Source organism: Bombina bombina, chromosome 6, assembly GCF_027579735.1.
Source record: "Bombina bombina isolate aBomBom1 chromosome 6, aBomBom1.pri, whole genome shotgun sequence".
Classification (NCBI taxonomy): domain Eukaryota; kingdom Metazoa; phylum Chordata; class Amphibia; order Anura; family Bombinatoridae; genus Bombina; species Bombina bombina.
This window is the reverse complement of record NC_069504.1, coordinates 912,208,583-912,223,102: the sequence shown is the minus strand read 5'-3', so window position 1 is coordinate 912,223,102 and position 14,520 is coordinate 912,208,583. Positions and strand designations below refer to the sequence as shown.

The 14,520-nt window shown below is 42.5% G+C and overlaps 1 protein-coding gene across 3 annotated transcripts in view; it reads left to right on the top strand.

Moving 5' to 3' along the window:
* SIL1 (SIL1 nucleotide exchange factor) overlaps positions 1–14,520 on the top strand; it is a 330,998-nt gene that overhangs the window by 250,246 nt on the left and 66,232 nt on the right. The window lies entirely within an intron of this gene.

Genomic DNA, 14,520 nt, shown 5'->3' with positions numbered 1-14,520 from the left:
GGACGGATCCCCAGGTACAGTCATGACCGTAATAATGTTATCAGATTACACTGTGTAAACTATAAATGGTAATAGAGAAAGGGCTTGTTTTTAAACCCAAAAGAATTGTATATTTGCAAATAAATCTCTCTTGCCTCTAAAAACATATGTTATTTGCTCTAGCTTCAAAGTGTAACTGACTAGACCAATCCATTCTATGGGTCCTGGGGATTGTGTGTGTTTTTTTTTCTCAATATCTGGGTATTATTGTTTTGGTGGAATTAATTAAAACTCTGAATAGGGCATAACAGAATAAGCATGGGGGCAAATTTATGATTGTGCGAGCGGACATGATCCGATATAGCGGATCATGTCTGCTGCACATCGATAAATGCTGACAGCATACGCTCTCAGCATTTATTATTGCACCAGCAGTTCTTGCGAACTGCTGGTGCAATGCCGCCCCCTGCAGATTTGCAGCCAATCAGACGCTAGCAGTTAGTGTCAATCAACCCGAACGTATTCGATCGGGTTGACTTCTGGTGATTTCTGTGGATCCTCAGAGCAGGAGGACAGGTTATGGAGCAGCGGTATTTAAACACGGGGCATCAAGCTCCGTATTGAGCTTGATAAATATGCCCCATGGTATCTTATTTTCGCCATTTAGCAGAAAGATCACTGGGCATTGAGCAGTAAAGTAGTTTTTCTGTTATCAAATGTATGGTATCCCAATATGATTGACTGGTCTGACAGTCCCATTATATGTGTAAAAGGGAACCCCTAGATCCACATCCTCTCCAGCACTTATCAGAAACATTTGGATATATTTGGTGTAATCTTTGTGGTGCGTGATACCATCGCAATAGAAATTTGATGTTAGTTTCCAGAGTTGAAATTGACATGGAGCTTCTGGCAGCTGCTGAGAGCACCTGCTGTTTCTCTTTTGAGGTATATGTGATTTGAAGTACTGTTTCCCATTTAGTCAAGTATGGAGGATCAGGAGTAGATTCTATGTCTGCTAGTCATTTTTAAAATATAGATTGTAAGTGGCTTGTTGGTTTCCCTGTACTACAAATTTGTTCAAATGTGGTTAAGGAGTGAAATAGATTTGCCTTTTGTTTATGGGTAGTGATATAGTCCCTAATCTGAAAGTATGATAGCCAGTGCGTGAATGGGTAGCCAAATTCTTCCTTGAGTTCAATCATAGGTTTTAAGGCCCTAAATGTGTGATCCTAAAGATCAGGATATTGCTCATGAAGTCCTGAGTGTTCATATTCGAAGATATTTTATCATAAGGTAAGTTTAGATTCCACAATAGTGGAGTCATAGTTGAGGGTATTGTTGATATTTTTGTATTTCTATGTAGTATAGTGTCCCCAATTTTTGAAGGTATCTAGTACCATAGTTTTGTAGTGAATTAAAGAACGCCTATCCTTTTGACTGAGCACACATAAGCTGCCTAGATTGCTTATATTTGCAAGGTCATCCACTAGGTTAACCTACTTTCCATCTAAAGTGGAGGAGAATCCACAGCTTCATTCATTACTATTGGGAATTAAGAACCTGGCCACCAGGAGGAGGCAAAGACACCCCAGCCAAAGGCTTAAATACCTCCCCCACTTTCCTCATCCCCCAGTCATTCTTTGCCTTTCATCACAGGAGGATGGCAGAGGAGTGCCGGAGTTTCGGAGTAGTCTCTTATGAAGGGTAGTACTCTTCACAGTGGGACTGGAGTTTTAAGTAGTCCTGTCAGCCTCTCAATGAGAGCCTGGGCGAAAGTTAGAGTCTGGAGATGCAGGGAGAGTCTTTCTGCTAAACCATCCCGACTCATATTAACAGCTCCATAAGCAATCAGCATTGATGAGTTTTGCTGCCTGCTTTCTTCACTCAACTCCATGTCGGGAGCAAGGCTACTAACCTGTCACACTTGAAGGGCCGTGTTCCTGTTCCACCGTGTAGATTCTAGTAAGATCGTTTCATTTTTTATTAATAATGATAACATAGAAGACAGGGTCACAGTGTGGCGCCTTTTTATCTTTACAGAATCAAGAGTTAATATTCCTGGAAGGGGGATTATTGAACAGGGGGGGTTTCATATATGATATTGTTTATTGTGCCATTGCTGCGTTATATGTGAAATGAGGCTCTGGCAATGTGTGGAATTTTCAGATTACTTGCGGAAACTTGCGCGGCCATTTTTTGGCGCATTTTTCCCTAGTCCAGGGGCGGTCCTGCCAGGCATTCCATGTGATTGGGTGTGGCTATCCTTCCTGTTGATCTGTGGTCGGGTCCTAGGAGGTGGTGAGTGCCCCGGCCATTGGTGGTATAAAGGTGCCTTTTTTAATAAATAAATTTAGTCTAACCAAGCGCGTGAGTGATGGAGGACTCTGACGTGTTGGAAGGCTCTCCTTCCTTGTGAGGAGGTTCTGGTAGATCAGCCTGCTCAACTATGTTCCACATGCCTTGATAAGGTTACAACATCTAAATGTAAACGGATGTATAGTACTACTGAACCGTCCACCTCTGAGGGTTCTTCGTCCCGGGAGATGCGTTCCCTACATTCATCTCTGATTGCACATGCAGTGCCCCAGGGTCCAACCGTTACTCCTTAGGGGGAGATTCATTGGCCGTCAGACTTTGCGGACCAACTCGAATCGGCGGTTTCAAAAGTGATCCATGCCTTACCACGTTCTGCTAAGCGCAAGCGTAGGGTTTATCATAGCGGCCCGGCCCTGGGTTTGTCCTTGCCGAGGGGAGATCCAGAGGCTCTATACGATGATGAAGCCCACTCCGACTCTTCAGAGGAGGCCCCTTCTGAGTCGGAGTCCGTGTCATCTAAACCTGGTTATAGGTTTAGGATGGAGATTTTGCACTTTCTGTTACGGCAGGTGCTTGCTACTCTGGAGGTTCTGGAACCTAAGATACCGGAGGAACCTGTGATTCCTAAGCTTGACAAGGTATACAAGGACAGGGTAGTGTACCTCAGTCTTTCCCTAAGGTAGATGGGGCTATCTCTACACTCACGAAGCGGATGACTATTCCCCTTGAGGACAGTTCGTCGTTTAAATAGCCCATGGATAAAAAGCTGGAAAACATGTTGAGAAAGATGTTTCAGCACACAGTGTTTGTTTTTTAGCCAGCAGCGGCCGTTGCGGCGGTCGCTGGAACTACGACACATTGGGTGAATCCCTGTGTGAAATGGTCAAGGGGGAGACATCCATCAACGAGATACAGGAGAAGATTAAGGCGCTGAAGATCACCAATTGTATTATATCCACGGTTACGGGAGGCAAGGGAGCTTTCCTACCGCAGGATAAGAAGGCAAAGCCTGAAGGATCTACTTCTTGTCCCTTTCGTGAGGTCAAGGCCCATTGCCTACAACCCGCCGCAAAGGCGGACCAGTCCAAGGGATCTTGGAAGCCGGCTCAATCTTGGAACAAGTCTAAGCAGAGCAAGAAGCCCGCCAAGACGAAATCGGCATGAAGGGGCGGCCCCCGACTGGTCTCCGGATCACGTAGGGGCAGATTATCTCTATTCTCAGACGCTTGGTTGCAGGACATTCAGGGCCCTTGGGTTCTAGAAGTAGTCTCCCAGGATTACAGGATAGGGTTCAGATCCCATCTGCCCGAGGGCAGATTCCTGTCTTTAAGACCGGAGAAGAGAGAGGCCTTTCTAGAGTGTGTGAGATCTCACCTCTCTCGGGGTTATCGTACCAGTACCACTAGCAGAAAGGGGTCTAGGGTACTATTCCAACCTTTTTGTGGTTCCAAAAAAGGAGGGCACGTTCCTCCCTGTAGCAATCTACAATGTTCTGAAGGCTTGGCCTTCTCTGGGGTCGGTCAGTTTCATCAGATTCCAGACCGACAACATTACCTTGGTGGCTTACATCAACCATCAGGGGGGTACAAGGAGCTCCCTCGCGATGAGTGAGGTGTCTCTGATTCTGGAGTGGGGGAGTCCCACGACTGCTCACTCTAAGCGATTCACATTCTGGGTGTGGACAACTAGGAAGCGGACTTTCTCAGCAGACAGTCCTTCCATCCAGGGGAATGGTCTCTTCACCCCAAGGTGTTAGCGTAGATTTGTCACAGATGGGGAATGCCGAAAATAGATCTCATGGCGTCCAGACTCAATTGCAAGCTACCTCGATATGGGTCGAGGTCCAGGGATCCCCAGGCAAAGCTGATAGATGCCTTAGTGGTTCCTTGGGTATTCAACCTAGCTTACATTTTTCCTCTATTACCACTTCTACTTCACATAGTGGCACGCATTAGACAGGAGCGGGCCTCGGCCATTTTGATTGCTCCTTCGTGGCCGCGGAGAACATGGTTTACGGATCTGGTTGGGATGTCATCCTCTCCGTCGTGGAGGTTACCCTGTCGCAGGGATCTGCTGTCACAGGGCCCCTTTCAGCATCAAAATCTAGATTCTCTGAGGCTGACTGCGTGGAGATTGAACGCCTAGTCTTAGCCAAGAGAGGCTTTTCTGAAAGTGTGATTGTTACTCTCATTCAAGCAAGGAAGCCAGTCACTCGTCGCATCTACCATAAGGTGTGGAGGACTTACTTGTTCTGGTGTGAAAAGCATGGATATCCTTGGCATAAGGTGAAGGTATCCAGGATTCTGTCCTTTCTCCAAGATAGTTTGGTGAAGGGTCTTGCCGCTAGTTCCTTAAAGGGGCAAATTTTGGCATTATCAATGTTGTTGCATAGGAGACTCGCTAAGCTCCCTGACATTCAAACAGTCGGCTCCGCCTTGGTGCTTAAACTTAGTCCTTAAGGTTTTGCAGAGGGTTCCGTTTGAACCTATGCATTCCATAGACACTTAGGCCTAGATTTAGAGTTGGGCGGTAGCCGTCAAAACCAGCGTTAGAGGCTCCTAACGCTGGTTTTTACCGCCCTCTGGTATTTGGAGTCAGTCATTAAAGGGTCTAACGCTCACTTTTCAGCCGCGACTTTTCCATACCGCAGATCCCCTTACGTCAATTGCGTATCCTATCTTTTCAATGGGATCTTTCTAACTCCGGTATTTAGTCGTGGCTGAAGTGAGCGTTAGAAATCTAACGACAAAACTCCAGCCACAGAAAAAAGTCAGTAGTTAAGAGCTTTCTGGGCTAACGCCGGTTTATAAAGCTCTTAACTACTGTGCTCTAAAGTACACTAACACCCATAAACTACCTATGTACCCCTAAACCGAGGTCCCCCCACATCGCCGCCACTCGATTACATTTTTTTAACCCCTAATCTGCCGACCGCCACCTACGTTATACTTATGTACCCCTAATCTGCTGCCCCTAACACCGCCGACCCCTATATTATATTTATTAACCCCTAACCTGCCCCCCACAACGTCGCCGCCAGCTACCTACACTTATTAACCCCTAATCTGCCGACCGCAAAGCGCCGCTACCTACGTTATCCTTATGTACCCCTAATCTGCTGCCCCTAACACCGCCGACCCCTATATTATATTTATTAACCCCTAATCTGCCCCCCTCAATGTCGCCTCCACCTGCCTACACTTATTAACCCCTAATCTGCCGAGCGGACCGCACCGCTACTATAATAAAGTTATTAACCCCTAATCCGCCTCACTAACCCTATAATAAATAGAATTAACCCCTAATCTGCCCTCCCTAACATCGCCGACACCTAACTTCAATTATTAACCCCTAATCTGCCGACCGAATCTCGCCGCTACTGTAATAAATGGATTAACCCCTAAAGCTAAGTCTAACCCTAGCCCTAACACCCCCCTAAGTTAAATATAATTTAAATCTAACGAAATAAATTAACTCTTATTAAATAAATTATTCCTATTTAAAGCTAAATACTTACCTGTAAAATAAACCCTAATATAGCTACATTATAAATTATAATTATATTTTAGGATTTATATTTATTTTACAGGTAACTTTGTATTTATTTTAACCAGGTACAATAGCTATTAAATAGTTAAGAACTATTTAATAGCTAAAATAGTTAAAATAATTACAAAATTACCTGTAAAATAAATCCTAACCTAAGTTACAATTAAACCTAACACTACACTATCAATAAATTAATTAAATAAAATACCTACAATTACCTACAATTAAACCTTACACTACACTATCAATACATTAATTAAATACAATACCTACAAATAACTACAATTAAATAAACTAACTAAAGTACAAAAAATAAAAAAGAACTAAGTTACAAAAAATAAAAAAATATTTACAAACATTAGAAAAATATTACAACAATTTTCAACTAATTACACCTACTCTAAGCCCCCTAATGAAATTACAAAGCCCCCCAAAATAAAAAAATGCCCTACCCTATTCTAAATTACAAAAGTTCAAAGCTCTTTTACCTTACCAGCCCTGAACAGGGCCCTTTGCGGGTCATGCCCCAAGAAATTCAGCTCTTTTGCCTGTAAAAAAACACATACAATACCCCCCCCAACATTACAACCCACCACCCACATACCCCTAATCTAACCCAAACCCCCCTTAAATAAACCTAACACTAAGCCCCTGAAGATCTTCCTACCTTATCTTCACCTCACTGGGTATCAACGATCGGTCCTGGCTCCAAAATCTTCATCCAACCCAAGCGGGGGCTGGCGATCCATAATCCTGCGGCTGAAGAGGTCCAGAAGAGGCTCCAAGGTCTTCATCCTATCCGGGAAGAAGAGGCGATCCAGACCGGCAACCATCTTTATCCAAGCGGCATCTTCTATCTTCATCCGATGAGGAACGGCTCCATCGTGAAGACCTCCAGCGCGGATCAATCTTCTTCCGACGACGTCCAACTGAAGAATGACGGTTCCTTTAAGGGACGTCATCCAAGATGGCGTCCCTCGAATTCCGATTGGCTGATAGGATTCTATCAGCCAATTTATTTAAGGGGGGTTTGGGTTAGATTAGGGGTATGTGGGTGGTGGGTTGTAATGTTGGGGGGGGGTATTGTATGTATTTTTTACAGGCAAAAGAGCTGAATTTATTGGGGCATGCCCCGCAAAGGGCTCTGTTCAGGGCTGGTAAGGTAAAAGAGCTTTGAACTTTTGTAATTTAGAATAGGGTAGGGCATTTTTTTATTTTGAGGGGCTTTGTAATTTCATTAGGGGGCTTAGAGTAGGTGTAATTAGTTTAAAATTGTTGTAATATTTTTCTAATGTTTGTAAATATTTTTTTATTTTTTGTAACAGTTCTTTTTTATTTTTTGTACTTTAGTTAGTTTATTTAATTGTAGTTATTTGTAGGTATTGTATTTAATTAATGTATTGATAGTGTAGTGTTAGGTTTAATTGTAGGTATTTTATTTAATTAATTTATTGATAGTGTAGTGTTAGGTTTAATTGTAACTTAGGTTAGGATTTATTTTACAGGTATTTTAACTATTTTAGCTATTAAATAGTTCTTAACTATTTAATAGCTATTGTACCTGGTTAAAATAAAAGTTGCCTGTAAAATAAATATTAATCCTAAAATAGCTATAATATAATTATAATTTATATTGTAGCTATATTAGGGTTTATTTTACAGGTAAGTATTTAGCTTTAAATAGGAATAATTTATGTAATAAGAGTTAATTTATTTCGTTAGATTTAAATTATATTTAATTTAGGGGGGTGTTAGGGTTAAAGTTAGACTTAGCTTTAGGGGTTAATACATTTATTAGAGTAGCGGTGAGCTCCTGTCGGCAGATTAGGGGTTAATACTTGATGTTAGGTGTCGGCAATGTTAGGGAGGGCAGATTAGGGGTTAATACTATTTATTATAGGGTTATTGAGGCGGGAGTGAGGCGGATTAGCGGTTAATACATTTATTATAGTAGCGCTCAGGTCCGGTCGGCAGATTAGGGGTTAATAAATATAATATAGGGGTCGGCGATGTTAGGGCAGCAGATTAGGGGTACATAGGGATAATGTAGGTGGCGGGGGTGTACGGAGCGGCAGATTAGGGGTTAAAAATAATATGCAGGTGTCAGCGATAGCGGGGGCGGCAGATTAGGGGTTAATAAGTGTAAGGTTAGGGGTGTTTAGACTCGGGGTACATGTTAGAGTGTTAGGTGCAGACGTAGGAAGTGTTTCCACATAGAAAACAATGGGGCTGCGTTAGGAGCTGAACGCGGCTTTTTTGCAGGTGTTAGGTTTTTTTTCAGCTCAAACAGCCCCATTGTTTTCTATGGGGATATCGTGCACGAGCACATTTTTGAAGCTGGCCGCGTCCGTAAGCACCGCTGGTATCGAGAGTTAAAGTTGCAGTAAATATGCTATACGCTCCTTTTTTGGAGCCTAACGCAGCCCTTCAGAGAACTCTCAATACCAGCGGTATTTAAAAGGTGCGGCCAGAAAAAAGCCAGCGTAGCTAACGCACCCCTTTGGCCGCAGAACTCTAAATCTAGGCGTTAGATTCTGTCCTGAAAGGTTCTCTTCCTGTTGGCTATTGCATCGGCACGCAGAGTATCTGAACTAGCAGCCTTGCAATGTGATCCTCCTTATCTGCTGTTTTATGCGGATAAGGCTAACTTCGCACTGGGTTGGGGTTTCTCCCCAAGGTGGTGTCTAACCGTAACAATAATCAGGAAATAGTTTTTCGTGCCTTGAAGTTCTGTCTTCAGGATACAAAGGATTTCAGATAGTCTACATCTCTTTTGTGGTGTATTCTGGGAAGCGCAAGGGGCAAAGGGCCTCTGCTACTTCTTTGTCTTTTTGGTTGAGGAGCTTGATTCGCTTGGCTTATGAGACAGCGGGACATAAGCCTCCTCAGAGGATCACGGCTCATTCAACTAGAGCTGTGTCTTCGTCTTGGGCCTTCAAGAATGAGGCCTCTATGGTGCAAATTTTTAAGGTGGCTACCTGGTCCTCCTTACACACTTTTACGAAGTTTTACAAATTTTATGTTTTTGCTTCTGCGGATGCTGTTTTTGGGAGAAAAGTTTTGCAGGCTGTGGTGCCCTCAGCTTAGGGTCCGCCTTTTACCCTCCCAGTTTCATTCAGTGTCCTCTAGAGCTTGGGTATATGTTCCCAATAGTAATGAATGAAAATGTGGACTCTCCTCCCCTTTAGATGGAAAACGTAAATTATGCTTACCTTATAATTTAATTTCCATCGAGGGGAGGAGAGTCCACGGCTCCCACCCATATCTCCGTTGGGCGGCCCTAAATTTATTCATCTTATGGCATCTTTTTTACCCTGATATTGTTCCTACTGTTCCTGGTTCCCTCGGCAGAATGACTGAGGGATGAGGGAAGTGGGTCAGGTATTTAAGCTTTTGGCTGGGGTGTCTTTGCCTCCTCCTGGTGACCAGGTTCTTAATTCCCAATAGTAATGAATGAAGCCGTGGACTCTACTCCCCTCAATGGAAATTAAATTATCAGGTGCCAGTTCCCAATGCAAACTAAGTGAGAGGCTTGATAGTAAAGGAGGAGGTTGGGGATTCCCAGTCCTCCTTTCTCTTTAGGTCTATAAGATAGATATTTGGCAATTCTAGGTCTTTGATCATGCCAGATAAAATTGTTCAACATAGACTGAGCCTCGCTAAAAAACATGTTAGGGGGTAACAGTGGAACCGTTTGGAATAGGTATAAGAATTTGGGGAGTATAGTCATTTTTACAGCTGCTACCCGGCCTAGCCAAGATATATATATTTCATTAGGATTGCTACCCCATTATGTTTATTCTTATTTGAGTTAAATTATTGTAAGGGGTAATAGTATAGTGTGATTTTGGGTTCTTTAGTCAATTGAAAATGAGTTTCTTGGAGCAGAACAATAGAGGCTTCTTTTTCAAAAAATCATGTAGTGCAATTGAGGGATAGGAAACCCTTAAAATGGATTGATACTTGTTGGTGTGATTGTTCAATTACCTTAGAGCTCACGACTGCCATGTGTGACAAGATTCAGGGGATCTGTGCACCTGATATATAAAAGTTTTACCCGTTTGATTTAAATCTTTGTGTGTCCTAAATCTTAAGATATTTAAATATGAAAAGAGGAAATTGAATAACCTTAGAAGGGCTGTAAAACACATATAAATAAAAAGGAACATAGTTCTTTAGTCTAGGGACGGCCAAACTAAAGTAGTTGGTCCTGGGTACATTTACAAGAAGCCCTGCCAACAACAATGTAGGTTAGAACATAATTAAGGGTCTGATAGGTCTTAACTGACCTCTGGAAAATATGAAAACATGAAACACAGAACATGTATGGTGAAGGTAAATTTAAAATATTAACATAAACAATATAGCGATAAAGCATGTTTCCATCTAATAAGAGGAGAATCCACGGTTTCATTCATTACTTGTGGGAATACAGAACCTGGCCACCAGGAGGAGGCAAAGACACCCCAGCCAAAGGCTTAAATACCTCCCCCACTCCCCTCATCCCCCAGTGATTCTTTGCCTTTCATCATAGGATGTTGACAGAGATGTGTCAGAAGATTTCTCTCTTATGGAGGGTAGTACTCTTCGAGATGGGACTGATGTTTTAAGTAGTCCTGTCAGCCTCTCAGTGAGAGCATGGATGAAAGTTAGAGTCCGGAGATGCAGGGAGATTCCTTCTGCAAAACCATCCCATATTAACAGCTCCTTAAGCAATCAGCGTTGACAAGTTTCGCTGCCTGATTTCTTCACTTAAGTCCATGTCAGGAACGAGGCTACACACTGTCAAACTTTAGAGACCGTGTTCCTGTTCCACAGTGTTGATTCTGGTAAGATCGTTTAATTCTCTATATATGTAATGATAACGCAAGAAGACAGGGTCACAGTGTGGCTCCTTTTATCTTTATAGAATCAAGGGTTAATATCTCTGGAAGGTGATTATTGAACGGGGGGGATGTATACATGATTGCTTTATTTTGTTATTGCTGCGACATGTGTGAGAAGTGGCTCGGGTAATGTGGAACAATCAGGCCTTTTCCTCCCTGAATTACTGTGCAGCCTATTTACTTGGCACGGTTCTCCATGTGACCAGGTTTGGCTCTTTCCTCTTCCTTTCCTGACTGTTGGCTGCAAGAGACGAAAGCGAGTTTCTCTGGACCTGGGTCATAGGAGGTGGTGAGTGCCCCGGCCATTGGGTGTATAAAGGTGCCTGGTTAATTATTGTTAAAGATATTAAAACCGCAAGCTATGGAGGACTCTAATATGTTTGAGGGTACTCCCTCTTTACCCAAATCTAATGCCTGTGTTTACTGTAAGGAGGCTGTGGTATACCCGCCTGCTCAACTATGTTCCACATGCCTCGATAAAGTAGTGCTATCTAAAATAAATAAGATGTTTAGTACCACTGAGCAGCCCTCCTCTGAGGGCTCTCCATCCCACAAGGTTGGTTCCCTACATTCATCTCCGATTACACATGCAGTTTCCTGGTGCACTTCTAATCCTCCTGCAGGAGGGGCCATGTTGCCGCCTGATTTTGCTCAGCTGTTGCAAACGGCGGTATCTGCGGTTTTTAGTGCTTTGCCAAGCGCAAGCGAAAGGTTAAACATTGCTATCCTTCCCAGGGGTCATCTACTGATGCAGAGGATTCCAATACTTCTGTAAGGAGGTTATTATCCCTTTAAGGAGCTCAGCTGCAGATTACTTTTTTATCTATGAGTTGGTGAATGCAGTAAGTAATACACAGTCTATTTATAAAACAGTAGTAGTAAACCTGGTTTTGTTTGTGTCACTGAGGTTTTAGAATCCCCCTATGTATGAAGGGTATCTTTGTAGCAGTGAGTTTGATTAATATTGCAAGCAAGCAAGTATATGGTTTAAAGTCTGTAACAAGTATGAAGTTGTACAGATTAGAGTTAATCCCAGAGTTTCAGTTTCTTTGAAGTTCAGGCTTTTTTAGTTATATGATGAGTTTCAAAGGCTGTATAAACGAATACCTTAATGATCATGCAGGATATGTAATTGATATTACTTTTCTTCAGAGTAATGAATACTTGGTATTGAACAGTTCATCAATGAGTTTTGTTAGATAAGCGATGTTAATTTTACCTTATTTATTCCTTGCTGAATGTGGCTGATTTACTCTGCAGCCGGTATATCAGGTTCTGTCCGCGGCGTTCCCCTGCAGCGTGTGATGGCGGAAACCTGTGTTGGGGGAGGGTACAGCTCCTGTGTGTGGCTGAAGCAGAGATGCCGATATGGTAACGAACAGGCTGACTGTGAAACTTACAAGGCAGAGACAGCAGTGGTGAGAGTTGTGAAATCCTTATCGCTTGATTGTAGTTCAGTATATTCATCTAAGTTTTGATGAGATGAGTTGCAGATCGTTTGGCGTATTTAGCCACAGACGATTTAGTTAAATTTGTCCTTGAGAGACTGGAAAATAGTTGATCAGTGGATTTATCCCTTCTCAGGTGTATTTCAAGTTTAGCTCAGGTCTTCAGGTGCTTGTTAAGTCAAACAAGAATTACTAAGCAGTGATTGCCAGGAAGTTGCAGGATTTTAACAGGAAAGCAACCAATAGGTGGAGAGAAAGGAATGTTACTGCTTAAAGGTACAGTGTCCCTGACATGACCCCCCCCCTAAGGGAGCTGTTCCACAGCTACCGGACGAGGACGATCTGGGTGTCTCCGATGGAAAGCAGAAAGCAATCTGGGAGCTTTGAGGTTGGAAGCAGGTTCCCAAGAGTCTTCATCTGATGAGAAGTTTTTCCAGCGTATCAAATACTGTAATTTGCCAGAGCGCATACGAGAGTCCAATATGGAATGAACCTCATACTCATTAGGATCCAAAACAGTTGGAGGTGGAGGAAGTAAAGTGCTGGTGTCACGTAATTCTCCATAAGGCTTTAATAAAGATACATGTATGGTGGGATGGATCTTTAAATTATCAGGAAGTTCTAAAGTAACTGCATTTTGATTTACTATTCGTTTTATTGAATAAGGTCCAATGTAAAGACTTGCCATCTTCTTGCTTGGGATCTGTAGCCTAAGATTCTTTGTGGACAACCAAACTTTGTCTCCAATGGAGTATGCTGGGGGTACCCTTCTACGAAGATCATAATACTTCTTTTGGACATCCTGGGCATCTTTAATATTTTGATGTATATAGTTAAAGTTATCCACAAGGGAGTTATGCAAATCGTCCACTAAAGGTGAATCAATGGTTTCTTGTGTGGATAGTGCAAAAGTTGGATGGTACCCATAGTTCGCGTAAAAGGGAGTAAGTTTCGTAGAGGAGTTAACCGAATTATTATAAGCGAACTCTGCCATGGACAGGTAATCCATCCAGTCGTTTTGATGATAAGCACAAAAACATCTTAGGTACTGTTCCAACCACTGGTTAATTCGCTCTGCTTGGCCATTTGTCTGCGGATGAAAGGATGTAGAAAACCTGTGATCCATGTGCGTTAATTTGCAGAGGTTGGTCCAAAAACGAGAGGTAAACTGGGAACCTCTGTCAGTTGTGAGAGTTGGTGGTATTCCATGTAGTCTGACTATATGGTGCAAAAAGAGTTGAGCTGTCTCTGATGAGGTTGGGAGTTTATGGTATGGCAGGAAATGTGCCATCTTTGTGAAAATATCCACAACAACAAAAATTGTAGTTTGACTCTTAGATATTGGTAAGTCCACAATAAAATCCATGGACAAATGTTGCCATGGTTTTGTAGGAGCTGGGAGAGACATGAGCAATCCATATGGAGGTTTTTTTTCAGATTTGGAGGTAGTGCAAATTAAACAGGTTTTAACATACTGGTGTATAGTTTTATCCATCTTGGGCCACCAGAAGGTTCTCTTAATAAGTTCTGATGTTCTTCGGAAGCCTGGATGACCAGAGAGTGGTGAATCATGTAATATCTTCAGTATAGTCGATCTCATGCCTTGGGGTACATATATTTTATCACCATGATATAGAACCCCGGATTTAGTTGCAAGAGTGGGATGCTCGGATGTGACATCTTTTTTATCCTTGATTGTGTGTTCTTTGAGTTGTGACATAAGGGAAGACGTTAATCCTATAAATCTTTCTTTTGGTATTATATCAGCGTTGATGTACTCATTTTCTGGCTTTACTGGTAAACGTGACAAAGCATCAGCTTTCCCATTCTTATTAGCTGGTCTGTAGATGATGTTGAAAGAGAATCTAGAGAAATACAAGCTCCATCTGACTTGTCTCGCAGAAAGAGTCTTGTTGCTTTGTAAGTATTGGAGGTTTTTGTGGTCAGTAAAAATCTTAATGGGGTATTTTGTACCCTCTAGTAAGTGTCTCCAATGTTCTAGGGAGAGTTTTATCGCTAACAGCTCTTTGTCCCCAATCGGATAGTTCCTCTCAGCTGAAGACATGACTTTAGAATAGTAAGAAATTGGGTGAATGGGACAATCCGGTGAAGTCTGTTGTGATAGTATTGCTCCTATGGCGTAATCGGAGGAATCTACTTCCAGTACATAATACGAGGATGGGTCAGGAAACCTCAAGATAGGTGCGGAAATGAAACAGTTCTTTAAGGTTTGGAAAGCTGAGTTAGCATCTGGAGTCCAGTGGAATACAACAGATGAACTAGTAAGTCTGGAAAGTGGTTTTGCAAGTTTTGAGAAGTTTTTTATAAATTTCCTGTAG